This window comes from Tenebrio molitor, chromosome 7 (genome assembly GCF_963966145.1).
Source record: "Tenebrio molitor chromosome 7, icTenMoli1.1, whole genome shotgun sequence".
In the NCBI taxonomy this organism is placed as follows: Eukaryota; Metazoa; Arthropoda; class Insecta; order Coleoptera; family Tenebrionidae; genus Tenebrio; species Tenebrio molitor.
The window spans coordinates 14,361,468-14,381,407 of NC_091052.1; the positions used below are offsets into that span (position 1 = coordinate 14,361,468).

The following is a 19,940-nucleotide window of genomic DNA, read 5'->3' on the forward strand; positions in this document are numbered from 1 at the left end:
AGCGCTAGATTCGATCGAAGAGCGGCACCGCCACCACCAAAGCTACTAACACGATCTGACAACTTTCTAGTTGCACAACCCTTCTTCGACTTTCTAATTTTATTAGACGAACAAAAGGGAAGAGGAGGTGGTACCACAAATTTCTTTCTAACTCGATCTGACAAGTTTTATTGGCACACACAAAAAAAAAACATACAAAAATCTTTACTAACAGTCAGTACTAACATCACAATTGTCACTATTTCATTCGGTACTCAACAATCTGTGAGGGATTTAATAATCTAGGTGTTATTTACATTGTCTAACTTGTGTTTAACATCTTGAGCTTAACTAATATTGTCACATTTGTTGTTAGTCATGAGTGAAGAATCTGACAAGCTATAAAAACTACACTTGAGCACTGCTGGTACTTGGTTTATTTTTGGTAGAAAATACATGTGTTGTGTAAGGAGTAGGTACTACACGTCAATTAATTCTAAGTGTACTTAGCTATAGGGTTACAGTGGTTTAAGTAATCTAGAATGTCGAGTTGAGTGGTTGTTGTGTTGAGCAGGTCAGTCCTGGTGGGATCCCGTTGAAATGTGGCCTCCTGTTACGTATACTGAAGGTATACCGGACAGAAAACACTCAGGATACATTCAGTATACGTACAGGGGGTTTAACATTCTGTCTTCAAAGAGGGAGTCGAAGCGTCGTGGAGCTGGGAAGTCGCCGCCGTCGCCGCCGTAAAAGTAATCCAGGAGCGCAGAGTCGTTCCCTCGGGAGCGAGATGTCGGAAGCGGGAGCATCCCAGTCGTTGGTAAATTGACGGTGTGGTTGCAGGTCCGAATCGATGTAATTGTGTCCTCCTGCAACAGCACTTTGTTTACGAGTGAGGTTATGTGAGTACTCACCCTGTCCTGCGGAGCGTCGGTGGGAGCGTCTTCCTCGTCGGAGGAATGGAAGTGATCTGATATCGTCGCGGCGCCGCTCGCGTCTAAACTATCGACGCCGACGCAATTCGAAGGGCGGCTTTCCCCGATCCTGTGGGCAGGATTTACTGCTTTATATCCCATATCGCAGAGACTGTGAGTCTCTGGGTGTGGTTCCGGAGCCGCCGCTCTCTGGGCATTGTTTACATGGACGTGATCACCTCGCACTTTTATTCCTTGTCCGGATGGCGGTCAGGTGACGCGGTCACCTTCTAAAGTGCATCTCTGCGGATAGATCAAGAGTTAGAGCGTGCACGAGAGGAGGGACTGCAGCAGAGATCCGCTCGTAAAAGGCGGGGTCGGCTAGTTGAAGAGGTCCAGACGCCGGAGCAGGACGGGGCTCGTTAAAACGATAAGAAGAGGAGTTTATGAGTCGATAAGGAAGAATGGAAACTGTACCGATTAAGATGGCCGTAGTACCATGGTCGCGGACTCCGTCGGCACCGGCCTCGCCGTCTGACACAAACACACTGCCGTGTCACCAAATCACAAACTCGTCAGCTGTCATCGTCTGTCCTCCTCTTCGATCCGCCTGAAAGGAGAGGAAACCAGATAAATTTCATGATAAAATCCGTGACGTATGCGTATGGTGGTAGCTGCTGGGTAGGTACGCTCGTATGTGTAATGTGTGCAAATAATGGCAAGACTTGGCCGTTCTTTCGAGCGTGGTGGGTGCTGCGCGCTACAAGAACGACTCTCTAAACTACCAACTTTATAGAGCGTGCCAGACAATGACTGCAGCTCCTTATTTTATTCCCCTTTTTTCTTAAACGTCCACCCAGGTAAATTCCTACCACGAATTATCAACCCAAAACGCGTTTTCCGATGCGCCGGGGTGCGATACACCCTTCCGACGGCACCGGACTCGGCCCGACGCAACCACCTGGACCCAAAAATTAAAATTACTCCTGCTGCGACACCCCAATTACACACTCGAGCTTTTTTAAATTGTCACAAATTGAAATGTCGCGCAGGAATTTTCAACCGCCCTCGCAGGAATTTCAATCTCGGACTAATTTTTTGCAATTATGACTAATTACCGCTGATGGTACCTTCAGTGTTGAGCTTCTAGTTCGGCGGCAATTTAAGAGATGGCGACTATCTGTCAGTCACTTTAATTAATTCGATTAGTCGCTCGATTCGTTTGATCGCAACATAATAAAATGCTCGATGGCGCTATTTATTATTTATCTCAATTTCTTTTTGTCGTTTTCGGTCCTTGAATTTTTTAGGACAATGGAATCGACTATAAAAAGCAAAGAAATAAAATGGGAAAACTGTCAGCGTTCCCTTTATTAATAAATGAGTCGTTTTTTTTTTATATTTGCCTATTCCGCTTTACGATCCATATAAATAAATTTAAAAATTTTCGACTAATTTATTTTAGCGTATCGAATCAGCAGGCGCGCGAGCGGAAGCTCAAGAAATGATCGGAGAAAAACTGGATAATTAGTCGGTACTTGAGAGGTGCAATTAAGCTCAATTAAACTCAATTAAGTAGGCAGGTATAAATCACGTCGTTGCACGATATCGCATATTACGACGTTAATGTAAATGCGGCTTTTATGGTGAGTTATAACCTGCAAACTGCACGAAGCATTAAATATGTAAATTGTGAAGAAATCGGTCTTATCTAGTCGGCGGTGTTAAATCACGGTGACCAGCGGTGCTCAACCGGTCGATTGTTGGTGGTGTCGTCGATAGAGCGCGCTCGTGTCGCATTCATGGACGTGGAGAAGATGGCCGCAAAGGTTATCAATCCGAATGGTAAAAACTGGAAATTCCAGTCGATGGTATTTTCGAAACGTGTTGGAGTGATGGTTCTGGGTGCGTGTTTCAGATTGGAATTTATGGTACCGCGGAGTCGGTTGGGTCGTTTGTGGAAATTGTAGCGATAGCGATGGAGTGTCGTTCGTTCCTGAAATTAATACTTATTTCCATTAAAATAAAATAAACGTGCAGTTAGTTAGCGTTTGAATGCGACCAGAAATATCAATTTATAATCAGGTAAAAAGGAAAACAAGGGATGTTATTGCAAATGCGAACTTAACATAAAGATATACAAGTACAATTTAATAGAGCCATTTGTTTTTTAATTTAGTACGCCGACAAACATAACCTTCCATTTAAATGTTTTACCGTGAAATTATGCGAATATTCAAACATACTGTGAGCATTTTTAGGAGTTTTTAGTTGCGTATAATCTGAATTTTACGGCGGTGTGGTACGAGACAACTTTACAGGTAGGTACGGTCTTAGTGCAGTATTGTAAATTTATTAAATGCTGAATTAGTAAAGGACACGACGGAATTGTCGACGATATTTATAACTGTTGAGGTTCGGGATATAAATAGAAGGATTTTTTCGGGTAGGGGCAGGTGGGACATTTGCGCTTTTCGAAAGGGCTTAACCGCTTAAAATAACTCGAAGATGAGGAATGGGACGAGTCGGCTCTTGCGTCACATGAACTGTCACCAGATAAGTTCAAGGATGTGATTATGTACTGGAATTCTAGTGTTTAGTTAATTCGGAGATAGTTTTTGTCAGTTCATTTTTGATTAGTTCACGGGTTCAGTGGAACCGAAGAAAAAGTAGAAACATGTCGATGGAAGAAGAAAATAGGAAAACAAATCTGAAAAAACTAGTACTATGGCGGCCAAAAAATTTTGGCCGTCACTTTCTTGACATTCAAGTAAAGTGTAAATAAACCTTTAGGAATCCTAACCCCACTTTCGATTCTTGTCATTTTGACAATCAATTTAAACTGTTTGAAGCTCAGATATTCCAAAAATCCGACATGAATAAACAAAATTAGAGCAAACATACATAGATAACCTTAGGTAAATGTTCTGTGTAGTAGAAATGACAAAATAATTTTGAGTTTTGAAATTTACCACCCAAAAAATAACTTTCATAATCAAGACGGTAATCATGATGACAATAAAGTACGGATTACAAAGTTTTTTTTTTGAATTGACAGACAATGACGGCCAAAATTTTTTGGCCGGCATAGTAGGTACTATTGGGAGTACGGAATTTCGGGCAGACTTGAAATTTGACTGATATAAAATGTGAAATAGGCTTTAGGTGCTAGACGTATTAATAACCTCATTTTAATGTCTACTATTGCCTCATATCATTTTGCAAATTGCATTCGTCAATTCTGAAAAACTGCAAGTGCTTAGATGTGATTTTCTGAAAACTAAACCGTCTTTTTTATTAAACTTTGCAAATCAATAACTAAAATGTAAAATAATTGTGCATAATTGTGACAGTTTATTTTGAAGTTCCTTCAAAATTAATTATTATGACATTTATGACAATAAAGCTTAGACTACATTGGGTTTTTTAAATGACATGTAAATTGCTGCCCGAAATTCCATGCTCGCAATAGTAGGTACTACAAAGAATTTTTTTCTGTAATTTGAGAGTTGGCAGAATTGGGTTTTGAAAGTTTTGCAATTTTACAAAAAAACATGTGACATTCGATAATCAAGTATAAACGCTGTTCAAAAATTAAAAAAACATTGTGGTGCAAATGACTTATCTGTCACTATGATAAGTAATAGGAAATGTCATGAAAAATGTGTGTTATTTGCACCCCAATGGTTTTTTGACTTTTGAACAGCGTTTAAGAATTTTTTGTTCTCCAGCTGGCAATTTTAAAGATCTAAAATAATTTTAGAACGAGAGGATTTGAGGAGTTTTTGCACTAAAAGCATTTTCTCTCATTTGACACTTTGGACTAGTCGGTTAATAATGAAAATATGAGAACGAGCTTCTTTTTTGTATTTAATTAGAAAACCCGATGGGGAAAATACTTATTAAACAATGTATTAAAAAATAAAATAAGAAGTGACCACCTAGACGACAGCATTTAATACATATTGAACAGACATGTTGGCAGTAGTTCAAATGTAATTAATCATTTATTTTTTTCGCCGCTCCTATGTAACATTTTCATGTAAATACAAATACAACGTGTTTCGTCAATCAAACTGGAATTATCAAGGTAATGATGATATTTACACTTACACTAAACGCATCTAAACCTAATACCTTCGACATGTTATTAGATAGATTTTTCGTTGAAATGTTTCGAACACCACTGTCATTTTGTAAATATTTTTTCTAAATAAAATTTCAAAGAGCAGTAATTATATTTGTTTTATTTTTATTTTAAAGCTGACAAAAACAAGTGAACACCTTCATTTTGAGTTTTGAGAACTAAATCTCGCAGAACACAAAACTTAACGGTTTTGATTTTTATGAGAAAATATTTGAAGGAAAAATTGCCAAACTGTATTGAGAATTCATTTGCTTAATGTATCGGGTGTTCATTTAAATTTATCCTCAAAGAGTCGATTGTGAACGGACCACTCGTCAGTTTGCAGAGTAAAAACACAACCAACGCAAACAGTGAGGTTAGATTTAGCAGCTCATGCGTGATCTGCAATCTGTGGTGCGTTCACAATCGACTCTTGAACGCCCGCTTTGGGGATAAATTTAAATGAACACCCGATAGAAATAAATATATTTCTTGTAAGATTTCATCAGTCTATATTAAAAACCAAACTGGGAAATTCTCCGGTAAATTTCATGGGATTGTAATCTTCTCTACAAAAAATATAAAAATATAACGCATTTTATTTATAATAATAAGATTTGGGGTTAATTCCGGTTAAACCGTGTTAGTTAACAGTTTACATCATCAAACATTGTTTTTAGGAATTCTCTACTTTGTTCATTTGCAATCTTTTTTGTATATCTAAAATGTAAAAATAAGACCTCTTCGATTTAAAATATTCAAGTTTAGTGTCAATTCTGATCAAACCAAATTTATTTCATTCATATTGTCATTTATATTTTTTGTGCAAAGATTTTCCTGTATTTATTGATAAAAGGAAGACGAAAATCCAAATGAAAAATTGGTTCGGGGGTTAGAAAACCCGTAGACTCTCCTGTACCACCGTCCTCTGCCTACTTCCATTTTACACTGCACTTTATACGTTTAAAAACACCGAACAGATTTTTTTTTGTATCGGGCGTTCAAATGAAATCCTGTGCTTGGAATGCGTTGAAAACCGTCTATTGTGCCTTTTTAAAGTGTAAATTAACTGGAGCATGTTGACAGCTAACCTAAAATTTAGAAACAAAAAATTCTTTCTTTGCAATGTTTTACACTAAAAATAGAATAACTTAACGATTCTTATTCTCGAAGCAAATATCTAAGGACACCTTTTACTGAAAACAAACATGTTCAATTATTATCTGCCGATTAAACATAGGTAAACAAATGTCATTCGTTTCAAACGGCGGGAAATTCAAACTTTACACTGTTCTAAACGGTTTATTTTTCCAACGCCTACTCAGCCCAGGATTTCACTTGAACGCATGATATTATAAAATGTTAAAATATGACGTGTTTCTGTCAAATAATAAATTGACGTCATTCCGATCAAACAAGAAGTATTTTATAAATTCCACCAAAAGGACATACTCGAGCTTCAATTTTAGAAAAAAATAGTCGTGTCCTCTGCTTACAATTGCACTTTCCGCGTTTAAAAATGCAAAGTATGTTATTTATGTATTGTAAGACGCAAAATATGACGTGTTTGTGTAAAATTAGATGTTCCGATCGGGTAAAAAGTATTTTGTGAGTTTCGCCGAAACGTTTGAAATTTTGGTTTGTTGTCGGAAAAATTTACGAGGGATTAGGGAACCTCGTCGACCCACGCGACTGACCTGTCCACCTTCCCCTACCTGGTAGTCCCACGCGGTGCACTTTTTAAATGTTTTCGAAAAATGCAGTCCTCGCCGCCATTCCACATTTCTGAAATCGCTCTCGTAGGTGCTACACTTCCCTCTAATAACATTTCGATTTTATCGAAAATTATTAGCATAAATCCACGCATCACCGGTTTATTTGTGTACCCAGTGCATGGAGAACCGTTCCGTAAACGATGTTTCAACAAATTTATCTCGAGTACTTACTGCAAGTAACACGACAGTTTATTAACCCTTAAAAAGTTTATTGGAAGTTTAACGTTCAGCCCATGAACGTAACCATTCATGTTTTTATAGTTATTTAAAACCGCCGTCGAAGGATTTATTAACTTCGAGTAGCTGGTTGGAGTGCAGTTTTTATGCGATGGCGATAATTGGTGTCGGGTGAGAGGACACGGGGGTGGCGATTCGGGGGCGGCCAGGTGCCGAATCGATACCCCTCGAGTCTTGTTTTTATTAGAGAGGAATGCAAAGTTGGCTGAACGAGTTTTTGTAATGGAAAGCCTTGTTACCGGAACCATTTAGGCAACAACTATCGCCCAGTATCCCCGGAATTACCCTGATAACATGTAATGGAGGCCGCGAGATGCCTCCAAATTCCGCTAAACCAGCTTATTCGGGCCCGGCTTAGACTCGCCCTCCTAATAAAAGCCGATGCAAATGAACGAGCCGGAAAAAGTGCGACGAGAGGGTGTCAACACACGTGACCCCCAATCAAATCTATAAATTCCGGGCGGCGGACGTGCCGAAAGCGCGATTCTCCCTCCGGAAAATAGAAACAAAAACTTTTCTTCTAGGGAGTAATATTTTCTTATTCGGCGTTAAGTGTGAAAGCGTGTGCAAGATAAAAGATTGGTATGGGATTAAACAAGGCGGCTTGGGTCGATGGAGAAGTTCAAGTACTCCCCTGGCGTATTCCGACACAAATGTTTATTGCTTTATAGAAAGTCGGAGAGGAAAAATTAGAGAGTCGGGGCCGGCTCGTATATTATTGAAACGGCCCTGTCGAGCGATTTTTCCTAAAAAATCGTTTAAAATTCCGGAGAAAATTTTATATAATAGAAGAATGGGCCCATCCCAATAGAGCAACCTCTTAGGTCACGATCTCAATTTTCCTGAATGTGTATTGGAGAATTTCGATGACTCCCAAATATTGTACGTGATGCGCAGCGGAACTTTGCCGGTTTTATTAAATGGCACGAAACGGCTTAATAAAATTACGCCGCCCCTCGATAATTTCCACTGTTTGCGTAATTGACGGGGGGCGGTTACGCAAACCGATCCGATATTTATAAAGTCGTAAATTTACGATGTTTACGAAATTTCGCATTTAATGTTTATTTTTTCCGTCAAGCCGGACGAGTTCCATGCTTGCCGCCGCCGAACATCAATGGCCCTCCTCCTTTATTTTCCTAGGTAATGAAGTGACAAAAGTCTGTATATTTTATCAAATCGACGTGAAATTTTCTATTTCGATTCCAAATAAATGAATCACGACGCCCTGTTTATTTGCGCGCGATTATTCCCCCGGAGGCTGCACTGCACAAGTGCATTTGCGCCGAGGTGATAACGAATTCTGATGCAGGAGCAGGTTCAGCCATCGGCGAAATGGCGTGGATAAACAACATTTCTGAAGTGAGGTGAAGATAGCATCTAGGTTTCCAGTTTCTTGAAAAACGATCCGGACTTGTCTTTTTCTCTGCCCCACGCCTCGTCTCCTCCACACCTTACCACTAATTAAAAAAAAATATTCTCGCCGTTTTCTCACCTATTGTCTCCCACTTGACTCTTAATTATTTATCACCGATCACTCCGCTTTTACGACGTTTTAATCGACCGTCAAATTTTTGTCCAGTCACCTTAGAAATAATTAATTTCCAAGCTGGAACTGGAAATTTGATGCAAATTAAAACCATTTTACTCGACAAATATTCTCTTAAATTACGGCTTGTAATTTTATAATTCAATTCCACCAAACCATGTTGTTATCAGCAGAACCCGTATCGAGGAGCTATTAAATTGTTACTATTATTAAACAGCCCATTAAACTAGCCGAACAGAAACAACAGATGGCGCCCTCACCGTCTCCAACAGAGACAGAGATATCTGTTCTATTTAACCAATAGACTGTTTAATAGCCGACTTAAGTAACATCTCTGTTGTAGTGAAGACATGTGTAATATTTACTTTAAATAAAACCTACTATCCGTTCCCAACATGCATTTAAAAAAAAATTAGATACATTGTGAACGTCTGGTAAATTATTGTAATGGCGTGTCGGTCGCAATTTATGAAAATGTAAAATTCATGAGCCGAGATTTTACACAAGTTTCAGGCTATATTGGATGTTGGCAAAAGTTAAAAACTCCAAGAAGTGTATTTATTTCTTGACTTGGCGATGGAATTTTTATTGATGTGCACTACCCTACACAATGACTGCAAAATATTCAGCAGTAAAGTATGAAAGAAATCGTAATTAAATCATTAAAATTTGTGAATCAGGCTTTACGGAAATAATTAAGAGGAAAATTGGCTTGGAAATGCGGAGGAAATATATTTTTGGATAATTTTGTCAATTTTACTCGACTGGCCAATCTGTAAAATGTACGAAAACATTTTTGTAATTGAAATACGTATTTTTTTAAATCTTCAGCAGTGATTTATAACTTGAATCAGTCGTGGGGTTGATTTAAGTTGCTTAAATCAGGCTTCGTGGAAACAGTCGACAGTCAGATTACGCTCTTATTGAAGATATGTAATTGTATTTTTGCATGATGCAAAATATTTTTCTATACCTAAGTTTTTTTTTTTAATATCTGCCTATAATGTAAAAAGCGATTTTTTCAATGAAAATGTTTCACTTTTTGAGAAATTTTCGAAACCAATGCAAATCTGCATAATGAAATTATTTTATTGGAAAAAAATCATTGTAAGAATAAATAAAGTAATGACGAAGCTAATTTAAGTTGTGTAAATTAGATGTTATGGAAATAATCGAGAAGAAAATTGTTCCTTTGTCTCTCTTCAAAGTAGTTGTACTAAATAAAAAGAAGCTGTTTTTTTCTGTTAGATTAAATAAGTAGAGTTAGCTATGTCAAGCAAGAAAGAAAATTTCTTCAACTAAGAAACTTAGGGATTCTTAGCAACATGAGGAGCATGAATATAAAAAGATTTGTTAAGAGAAAAAAATAATCAAATCAGAATTGAGATAGTTGGTGTCTTAATCACCTCAGTAACTTTGAAGCAACCTGAGCAGTGTGAATCAAGCATTATTTTTATTGCAAAAAAATTACCTATGTAAGTTAAGTATTAAGTCAAGAATTATGGATTTTAGGCTCTGAAGTAATGAAGAAATTAATAGACAATTTTACGAGTTGAATTTGGGCATTTTTATTCTGGTTAGGTCCGAGAGCTTTAGCTCGGGGGTTAACCTTTGAATAAAAATGCCCAAATATCCACGAGTAAAATTGTCTAAAGCAAAAATGTTTAAGTGAAAATTAGGAAATTTATCAGATCCAAAAAATTATGTCGTGTTATTTTTGGCAAGATTAATTCCAGAATACAAACTTTAACGTTAATTAATTTATTTATAATACCTACAGTTATTAAAAACACAATTATTAAAAACAATTTGAGAATCTGACAGGAGTAGCATGCAATTTTAGTCACTTTTGACAAATGACGGGAGTAGTAGGATGTTTTTATCGCGATAAACATTTTTGATTGGATGAAAGCAAGCGCTCTGATTGGCTGAACACGCACGTTTGATGTACGTGGGAATTAATCGAGAAGAAATTGTTCCTCTGTCTCTCTGCAAAGAAGCTGTACTAAGTAAAAAATAATTGTTTTAAGTTTTTCTGTTAGATTAAAAAAATTCCCTATGCCAAGCAATAAATAAATGTCTTCAATTGAAAATGTAACTTTTATTAGCAAAGTGAGGAGTGGAGAAAATAAGCAAGTCAGATTTAAAATCGTTAGTGTCTTAATTTCTACAGTAATTCTGAAGCAGTGTGAATCGAGCAATGGAGACAATTGGCAGTAAAATAGTAGTTTCTCCTAAAAAAAATTGTAGTAAAATATAAAAGGAATTATGTATTTTTATTGGAAAAAAATTAAGTGATACTTAAGTTAAGAATTCTGGATTTTAGGCTCTGAAGTAATGAAGAAGTTAATTTGCAGTGTGTAAATCAGGTTTTATGGAAGTAATTCAGAAGACAATTATTGTACTAAGTTAAAAAAAAGTATCTATTTTTTTCTGTTCGATTGGACAAATTGCCTTAGCTATATCAAGCAATAAAATAATAAATTTCTTCAATTAAAAACTTAGCATTCCTAACAAAGTGAAAAACATTAAGTGTATAAAAAAAAGATTTGTTAAAGAAGAAAATAATCTAGTCAGAGTTAAGATCGTTAGTGTCTTAATTACTGAAGCAATCGAAGCAGTGTGAATCAAGGTTAAGGGAGACAATTAGCAGTAGAATAGTGGTTTCTTCTAAAAAAAATTGTATTTTTGAGTAAAATACAAAGGAACTTATTTTTAAATCATTTTTAATAATTTTCTACAATTAAAAAGGGATGCGAATTTTTTTTTTATTTAATTAGAAAAACATATACAACCACTTTTATGTACTAAGGGCCCAATTTCAAGTTGACTTGCGACGGTCGCACTTGTCATAGTAACGGCGCAAGAGAGAAAGATGACGCATATTGGTAATTAATGTGTAGGACAAAGATAACTACAATTTGCGCTTCACCACTTATTTGCAACCATGAAATCTGTTAAAATTTGTGGAAGTAATTGTTTTTTAAGAAATTAGTTCATCTACAGTGCAAAACAAATATGAAAAAATAATTTTGAACAATTTTTGTGAAATTTCTGAATTAAAATTTTCCAATAAAAGAATTATTCCGCCACCAGAGAAACTGGTTAATTTTATACTGCTAGGTAAATACCTTCATAAAAAATTGTTTTTTCATATCAAAATAATGAACTGCCTATCTTGACACTAAAGCATTTGGTGAATTTGTGTGTGAAGTTGTGCGAACAAGCTCAACGATAATGATTACTGTACGTGATTGTTTCCAACGTATTCGACAAAGAATTTGATTTTTTTTTTTTTGTATTTTTGTTCGAGCGTGCAAGAATTCGCCTCCCCCCAAAGAATGAAGCCATTCCCCCCAATTAAAAAATCGGGATCCTTTACCGTCGAAATTCGCTCCCCGCCGGTGCACACCTGCATATAGAATGATTTTTATTGCGCAGTGACAAAATCTTGTAAAGTGAGGCCATAAAACCGCGAGCGAGTCTCGAAAGAAGGGAAAAATGAACAATCCGACCGGCGAAAAATACGGTCCCAGAAAAATTACGATCCTGCCCAACGTATCGGTTCCGCGGCCGCAGCAATTAGGCCTCGTTTAATGTCCACCGTGGCGCAAGCGTAACGTAGCGTAGGTCGGTGAAATATGAATGAGCGAGCGGTGGCGGCGTCGCGTAAACATGCAGACAGTTCGTCGAATAATCCGTTGTTTGCATAAAAATGCATTCCTGATTTCCTCCCGTTCGGCGAGGCATTGTGACTCGGGGAAGAGAGATAAGAATTCAAATTACATAAATTCATGCATTTTAAAGCATGCAGATTCCTCACTTCCCGCATACACATTACTTTGCATCTTTTAACATTCGCATATAAGATAGGGCTTATTTCCCTACAGTCCAGTTCTGTTCGTGAACCGAATTTTCCTCCTGCAGAATTATATTTCTTGCAGATAAAAGCAAAAGGCACGAATGGAGCTAAGATTACGTAGGTTCTCTTATATTACTATTCTTTCCGTCCCACAGTGGCGCAGGTTATCTCGTAAGGAAATTGCAGCTAAACGAGAATTTATGTTTATAAAGTTCATATCTTTTTATCAATTCACTCGGCGCTGATTATTACGCGACTAACGTCCCTCACCTAATCGCCAATTCATTCGACCGTACCTGCACTCGAATTTAATTAAAACCGGATTAATCCGGGGCCAGATAAGAACTGCCCCCGCCGACTTCGAACAAGGCGGGCGCGGCGCGTCTCATCCGATATGCAAAATAAACACCGGCTGCGAAAAATGACAAAAACCGAACGAGACCGAATTTAATTCTCCCCCGAATATATTATTGCGGCGGTGGCGGCGGCGAACAATCGATTTTTCAGGTGTCAAGGGGGCGGACCCTAATTACCGAACTGTGTTGTCTACTCGGGGCAATTTTTGAAGTTTTACCGCTTCGGTAAGTTCTTAATTAAAGCAGGTAAGACCGCCGCCCCCGGATAAAATGCGAGTTTTTAACAAGGGCGCGCGCGAATTAACGCCCGAATAAAATTAAAGCTACACCAGGTGAATTTGTTTAAAAAAAATTCTCGACGGCCGGGGAGGGTTGCAGTTAGGACAGCGCCCGTCAGTAAAAGTACATTACTGTGCAAGTTAGCAATTATAATTACTCACAGCTGGCGCCCGAGGGATCATGATTCTTGTAATTAAGTTTTCAGCTAAGTTACATCACATTTGTTTGCAAACCACCCCTAATATATTCCGAATTTCTGAACTATTATTGCCCTCATGCGTATTTTACACTCGTAACGGCAACAACCTGCGAATTAAGGTGAGTTTCGTGTCGGCGAATAAACAAGGAAAATGCGAGGGGGTGAAATAAAAATTTGAAATTTGGAAAAGTCCCCGGGCGGTACCAGAATAACCACTTTACGTAACCGTGTGTTATTATTACCTATAGAAAGCGTCTTATCGGGATTTTTCCATAAAAATGGATGGGTTAAGTGAAACGTGACCGCGTCCGTGTGAAAATTATTTCTTTTACATTAGTTACGATTTAGTTAGAGCTGGTTCGCATATAATTTAGATAGTGTAGGCCGAAATATAACAAACCATAAATAAAAATGAATTACGATCGCTGGTTTCCTTCGGGCTTACGTACCAATGAGCCCACAAATTTTAATTTATAAATTAAGGTAGCAGCTAGTTAATTTACGGGCGTGTAATTTATGGTAATGAAGTTTTTGGGCGAAAAGTTTTGGGCAAGACGGTGCTGACCCTCACCGCTCGCTCGCGTGAATTATTTGGAGAGTGCACGTCGAGATTTATCCGTCGCCGCCGCCACAAATCTTTCCCCACTTTCGGTTTACCTCAGATGTAAACAGAAGCGCCCCCGAATTCGTGGGATTTTTCCGGCGCTCGATAGTGCTGATAATGCAGCAACCCCAACTAATCGATGCGCCCCGAGATAAGCCAGGTGACTCCCTCGGATGAAAATTTTAACGGGGTTCGTCTGCTTAGGCCGAAGTTTTTAATAAGGGCGAAACTTGTGCCGAAACTAAAATATCGCCGGAGCCAGATTTCCGGGGGGTGGAAAACACGCACCGCGCACTTGTTTCTGGGGTATTTAGCAGACAGGGATGATTGTAACGGCGTACCATACAGATGGCCGCCGTTGCGAGGGGGTGATGATCCGTTTTATATGCAGCATCGACCCTCCCCTATCGCCGTCATATTTACCCGGACGAGGGTTGCGCCGCATCCCCGCGAGTCCTCCCCGGAATATATGAATATGATGGCTTCTGAATCATAATCTATGATGTTGCGTGATGGGAAATTATATTTATCGGTGTGGTTTCTGGATATGTAATACGCACTTATGACGCATGCAACCGGTTACCATTAGGGGTGATTGTCTGGATTTCCGTAAATTGGGACGGGAGTGATGTCTTCTTCGCAGGACGTGGCGCGTGTGCCGTCAGCATTAATCCACCGCGACCACTCCCGAGAGCAAATCGGGATTTTTTTCACAATCTGGACAGGAACAAAGCGCTTGTAAATTTTACCGGATTATGAACGAACGCCGCCCCAAGGCTCACGTTCAATTTATTTTCTTTCCAACAAAATCTGGAAATATTTACATTACGACGCCCAACAAAAATCCACTCTGTTAGTGTTACGCATCTATTCTCATAGTTTTTACCACTCCTGATAAATCAAATTCCGCATTTCATTTTGTTTGAAATCATCGAACGAGCACTTCACAAATTATAGACTTGCTAGAAAACGCTCTCGCTCTTTTTAATCGTGCTGGGACAAGATTTATTCTCCTTCGAGTTGTATCGACAAGATGGACGGGTTCCTTCTTTGATAAATCCGTCGCTGATCAGGTTTGGGTGGCTCAAATAATTTATTCGGAAAAATGGCAGAATGGCCACCGATAACGAGCCCCGTTAGCCGTTTTGAATTTGTAATTTATGTAAAACGACCCATCGAAACCCATCACTTTTATTCCCCACCGTCCATTAGCAATTAATCTGGACGGCTCCACAAAGACCAGAAATTAATTAAAATTCGGCCGAATTGAGTAATTAACGTGGAAAAAATCCCGATGGGAATTTCTCCTAATTCCCAAACAAATGGAGCTTAATTTTGACCTGGTGAATGTCTAAATTAGAGATTTTTTTATTGTGTCATATCGAGAGGCGCAGATTATGTAATAAAACGAACAAGTTACGGTAGTTGTTGCGTGAGACCACCCAAGTGAAGAGTCTGGAAGATCAACCGATTTAATTAGTATTTTCCAATTATTTACGGAGTGATCCGGGAGTGAAGGTGAAAAATTCTGGTTAGGCGTTTCAATGAGAGCAAACCGGAGTGGCGCTGGCGTCGCATTTTTCAGCGCTAATTCTAAAGTTGCAAAAGTGTTCACGGTCGTAAATTAGCTCAAATATATGGCTTAGTTTTGTCTTACATTGTAACAGTCTGCGTGCACAGCTGCCCTTGACTAATAAGAAATATAACTTGAATATATTATCCAATTTGCTCAGTAGTGCTCCTGAGCCCGGTACCGAGTCGTAGAATCCACATGTTCCAGATTTGGGATATTTATTGTGAGCGGGAAATTTCAGGAGTCGCAGCACTCCCGAGGGATTAAAAAATTATCGGGAGCGCTCGCCTCGCAAAATTCCATCTTAATTAAATTTGGCTAATGGAAAACTGTGCAGTGCACAAGTTTTCGTATAAAGACGTCTACGAAGTTGGAAAATAAGGAAACTATCGGATAGTGGAAGTTGAGGCGAGCGAAGTTGGAATTAAATAACGCAGATTAGGGCGATTCGCCTTGGATTATTGGAAGATTTCGAAAACTCACCCCGAAGCTTCGCCACCCTCGCGCTCGACTGACGCTTTTTGCTTCCTCGAAGGGTTGTTTTTTAGCGAACCCTTTACTCTTCAAGGTTGTCGTCGGGGTTGTGCCACCCGACCAGGTAGACAGACGACTTTAATTCTGATTATCGCGGGGGTGGCAGCAGAGGGGGTCGTTTGTGGCGCTGTTGTAGTCGTGTGCATTACGTAATAGTCAGGGGCAGTTCGGAAAGAGTACAATGGGGGTCGTATATCTGGACGGTCAGAAATGTCAGCTATAAAGTTTCGGTGGTTTATTTTACCCTTTCGGTTAAGATTTAGGGCTCTTATTTCATTTAAGCAGTTGCTAAATTACGAGGATGCCCTCGATTGTAAATGGCGCAACCCTTTTTATAGAGGCCTTGTCCTTGCTTGAAAGGGTTGAAAAGAATTACCACCGACGTTCCAGGAAAGGACGACCGTTCCGCTGGATTTCGCCCAAAAATGTTAACGACGTGTCTCTAAAAAATATTCCCCAGCCATAAATAACCGAAATAAAAGCAATAAGTGTAAACTGTGGAGTCCAAATTATTGACCTTCGATGCGGTATCAGTGTGTTGAGGTCAACAGATGTGATAACGGTTTAATTAATTTTTTGTAAACGGAACGATGTTTGGAACTTTGTTGCTGTGATTGCTTCGCGGTTTAAAAATAGACCAGCTCAGCTACTATAATAGTAGTAGCGGTGCTGTCCACTTTCTTAATTCATAAAATGAATTTATTTCAATTTGGACACCGAAAAAAATTAAGTGCTGCTATAATAAATGTAATGAATAAATAAAATCGTAAATGTCGTAAAAATGATCATGTGTGTGTTGCGTCATAAACTGTAGTTTATCCGTCGAATACCGAAAACATTTTTATTGTTGTTGTTTTTATAATAAAGACATTTTTGTAAGTGTGTTGCTTTGATTCTTGAAAAGATTTTCTAAAAAAATTCAAAAATTATTTATTTTCAAATTGAGATCTTCCAAAATCAAAAATTTGTGAACATTTTTGTGTTTGCAATTTGCTGATATTGTAACAATTTTTTTTCCCTGTATACTATACTCGTATTGCTAATCATGATACTATTTATTAACACAACAAAAACATTTTTGATTAATATATTTTTTATCGTTCCATAGTAGGTACAGTCACGGCCACGGAATTTCGTCATTCGTTGTCATTCAACCGACATTAACTGTAAAACAAGTTTTATATATTTCTATCCCCACATTGGAATGTTTGATATGGATGTCAATTTGTCAATCATTTTTATTGTGCGTGACAGAATTTCTGTCATAAAAATTTTGAATGTCAGTCATAATGACAATAAAGCTTAGTAGGCCACACAAACTTTTTCGAATTGACAGTAAAATAACTGACGAAATTCCGTGGCCCTAACTGTACCATTACGATCATTAAATTTTGGACATCATTTTAATGTCATAAAAAAAATTACGCTAAATCATGCTTTATTGAAATTGTCACATGAATGATGAAATTGGTGTCAAATTTGTCTACAATTTGTCAGTATGTATACCACACGTTTAAAATATTAAGTTTTTAATTTTTATTTGTTTATTTTATATTTTTAATTAATTAAAACTTCATTCTATTCCATTTATCTGATTTTTAAAACTTCTTGAATGTTTTCTCGGTAAATCTGACATTCACATTTTTAAAATTGACACAACAATCAAAATTGAGGTTATTAAATACATAAGGGTCGTTTTAGAATGACTCGATGACACTAGCATCCAAAATTTATTGCTCGCGACCGTACCTAATTCAAGAAAAATAAAACTTTGTGCTTCCATTTACCACTTTAGCATCTTACTAAATATTCCGCGCTGCTGGAAACTGGATAATTTACTAAAAATGTAACAAAATATTCTTTTACAAACTACACGTTTTATTATTTTTATAGATTAGGTAATTATTTCTTTCTCGAAGTTTTAAAAATTTTGTAAAAAAAATATGAAATTTGTTGTCGATTGGAATTAATAGTGTGAGGTACAGTGGGGAGCACGGAATTTCGCACACCAATTTGTACGTCATTAAAAAAAACTATCTAGTCTAAGCTTTATGGTCATTATAATCAATCATGATATATGTGATCATGACTGATGTTTCACCTAAACTGTCACGAAACTGCCGCCAGTATCTCATTTTAATAAAATTATGTCAGGAAATGTCCAATGTGTGCGAAATTCCTTGCTCGCCACTGTACCTACAGATTCGGATGTTCAAAATATTGCCTGTTTATAGATTAATAATTTAAAAAAAGTAATTTATTAGCAATTTAATTGACATTTACAAATTTTAAATATATCAGTAGCTTGATACATCTAAAAAATGTCTTTATGACCGTGGAACATTAGCTAGACAAGTTTGTTGATAAAAAATAGATGCCGAAGATTTTTCTACAGAAGAATCTGAAGAAATTACTAAAGTAATAAATGCTCCGTTTAGATATTTAAATTACAACTTCAATAAACATGTATGTATAATTTTCTAAAACTTTTTAGTTTTTTCTAATTCATAATGAAAACCATCTAAAATGCATTCACGTTGTTTTGGCGTATTGGGAGGCCGTATTTAATTTGGTAGTAAAGTTGTCTGTTGAATTAGGTTATGTTTTTCTAAGTTTGAGGTTATAAATAGCGTCAATGTCTAGTCTAGTCTAGTACATTGTTGTCAGTTTTATAAATACATACATTACTCAGACATCGGGGGAAATTCAACAATGTGTTATGTTCATTTTGATAGGTCCGCATGTCAGGCGCTTTAGTGACGGAAATCAAACAGTGTGTCCAACGATTAAAAAATAAATCATGGACTCCCATTACGCCAAAACAACGTGAATGCCTTTTAGAGAATTTTTTGAAAAATTATTTACGAAGGAAATAATTTGTCATTTCTATCATGATTTTGGTATTATTTTAAAAACTCTCTCCACTCTCGGGCGTGAAAAAATTATTTGCTCAAAACCAGAAACTCACTCTGACGTCTGTGTTTTTGTGGTTTAATAAGAATCTCTTCAACGGATAAACAATTCGTTGTTATTGTTATGTTGAGGATAAACTTTTTACATTTCTCAGCGCTTGATCTTTTCGAAGTTTGGAACATTTCTGATTAACAACAATAACCATCGGCTCAAAATAAAAAATCTTCTTCTATTCTCTCTTATCCTTGTATTTTCTGAAATAATTATTGAAGATGTATTTTTTATTGCAGCGAAGATTACAACTCCACAATTTTCTAAAAACGTAAATAATTGAAATTATTTAGGTAATTAAGAAAATATTACTAAACGTAAATCAAAAATCTTAATATCCTTGTAATCTCATTTATTTGTAATCTAGTAATTTAACAAATTAAATTATTTGCAATTAATATGTCAGGTGTGTTTAGGATATTCAAGACATTTTCTCATTAATTAGTCACAGGACTCAAATTTAAAATTAATTTCTGATGTCCTTGTAATCTCCTTTATTGGCAATTTGCTGTCTTAATAACCAATTTGTACTTCTCCAACAAAAATTTAATTTTTGAAAGAATTCAAATACTTACTTTTATTAATTTACTCAATAAAAAGTAGTTTCAAATTATCTTTTTTGGATTTCTTGGACAAAAATATTTCTGTTAAAAGTTTCAAGAGGTTTGGAGCTTGTTAATGCCTCTCATCCTTTCATTTAATTTCCTCACTGTCCAATTTAAAATAAAGAATAAATAAGTTAAATACAAAATGATTGTTTCTTTTCCAACCTACACTTCCTGCAGTGTATATTGAAGAAAATATAAGAGTAGCTTAACATTTTCCATTAATTAATTAAATGAGTTGAAGAAAAAACTTATCTAAATTGTACAGCAGATGTAAATTCATAGTTTTTTAATAATTCATATTTCCAAAACATTCTTGATTACATTTTATTGGTCAAAAACTGGCGATTTGACAAAATGTAGCCGATTCATTTATTCTTTGAC

General features: G+C 37.0%; 1 long non-coding RNA gene across 1 annotated transcript; it reads right to left on the reverse strand.

Annotated features, from left to right (window-relative positions):
• Positions 1-399: 399 nt before the first annotated feature.
• LOC138135599 (uncharacterized) lies at positions 400-1,469 on the reverse strand. The gene is made up of 2 exons (XR_011161024.1): positions 652-1,469; positions 400-589 (listed from the first exon to the last, which is right to left on the reverse strand). It is a non-coding gene; the product is annotated as an uncharacterized lncRNA (long non-coding RNA).
• Positions 1,470-19,940: the final 18,471 nt, after the last annotated feature.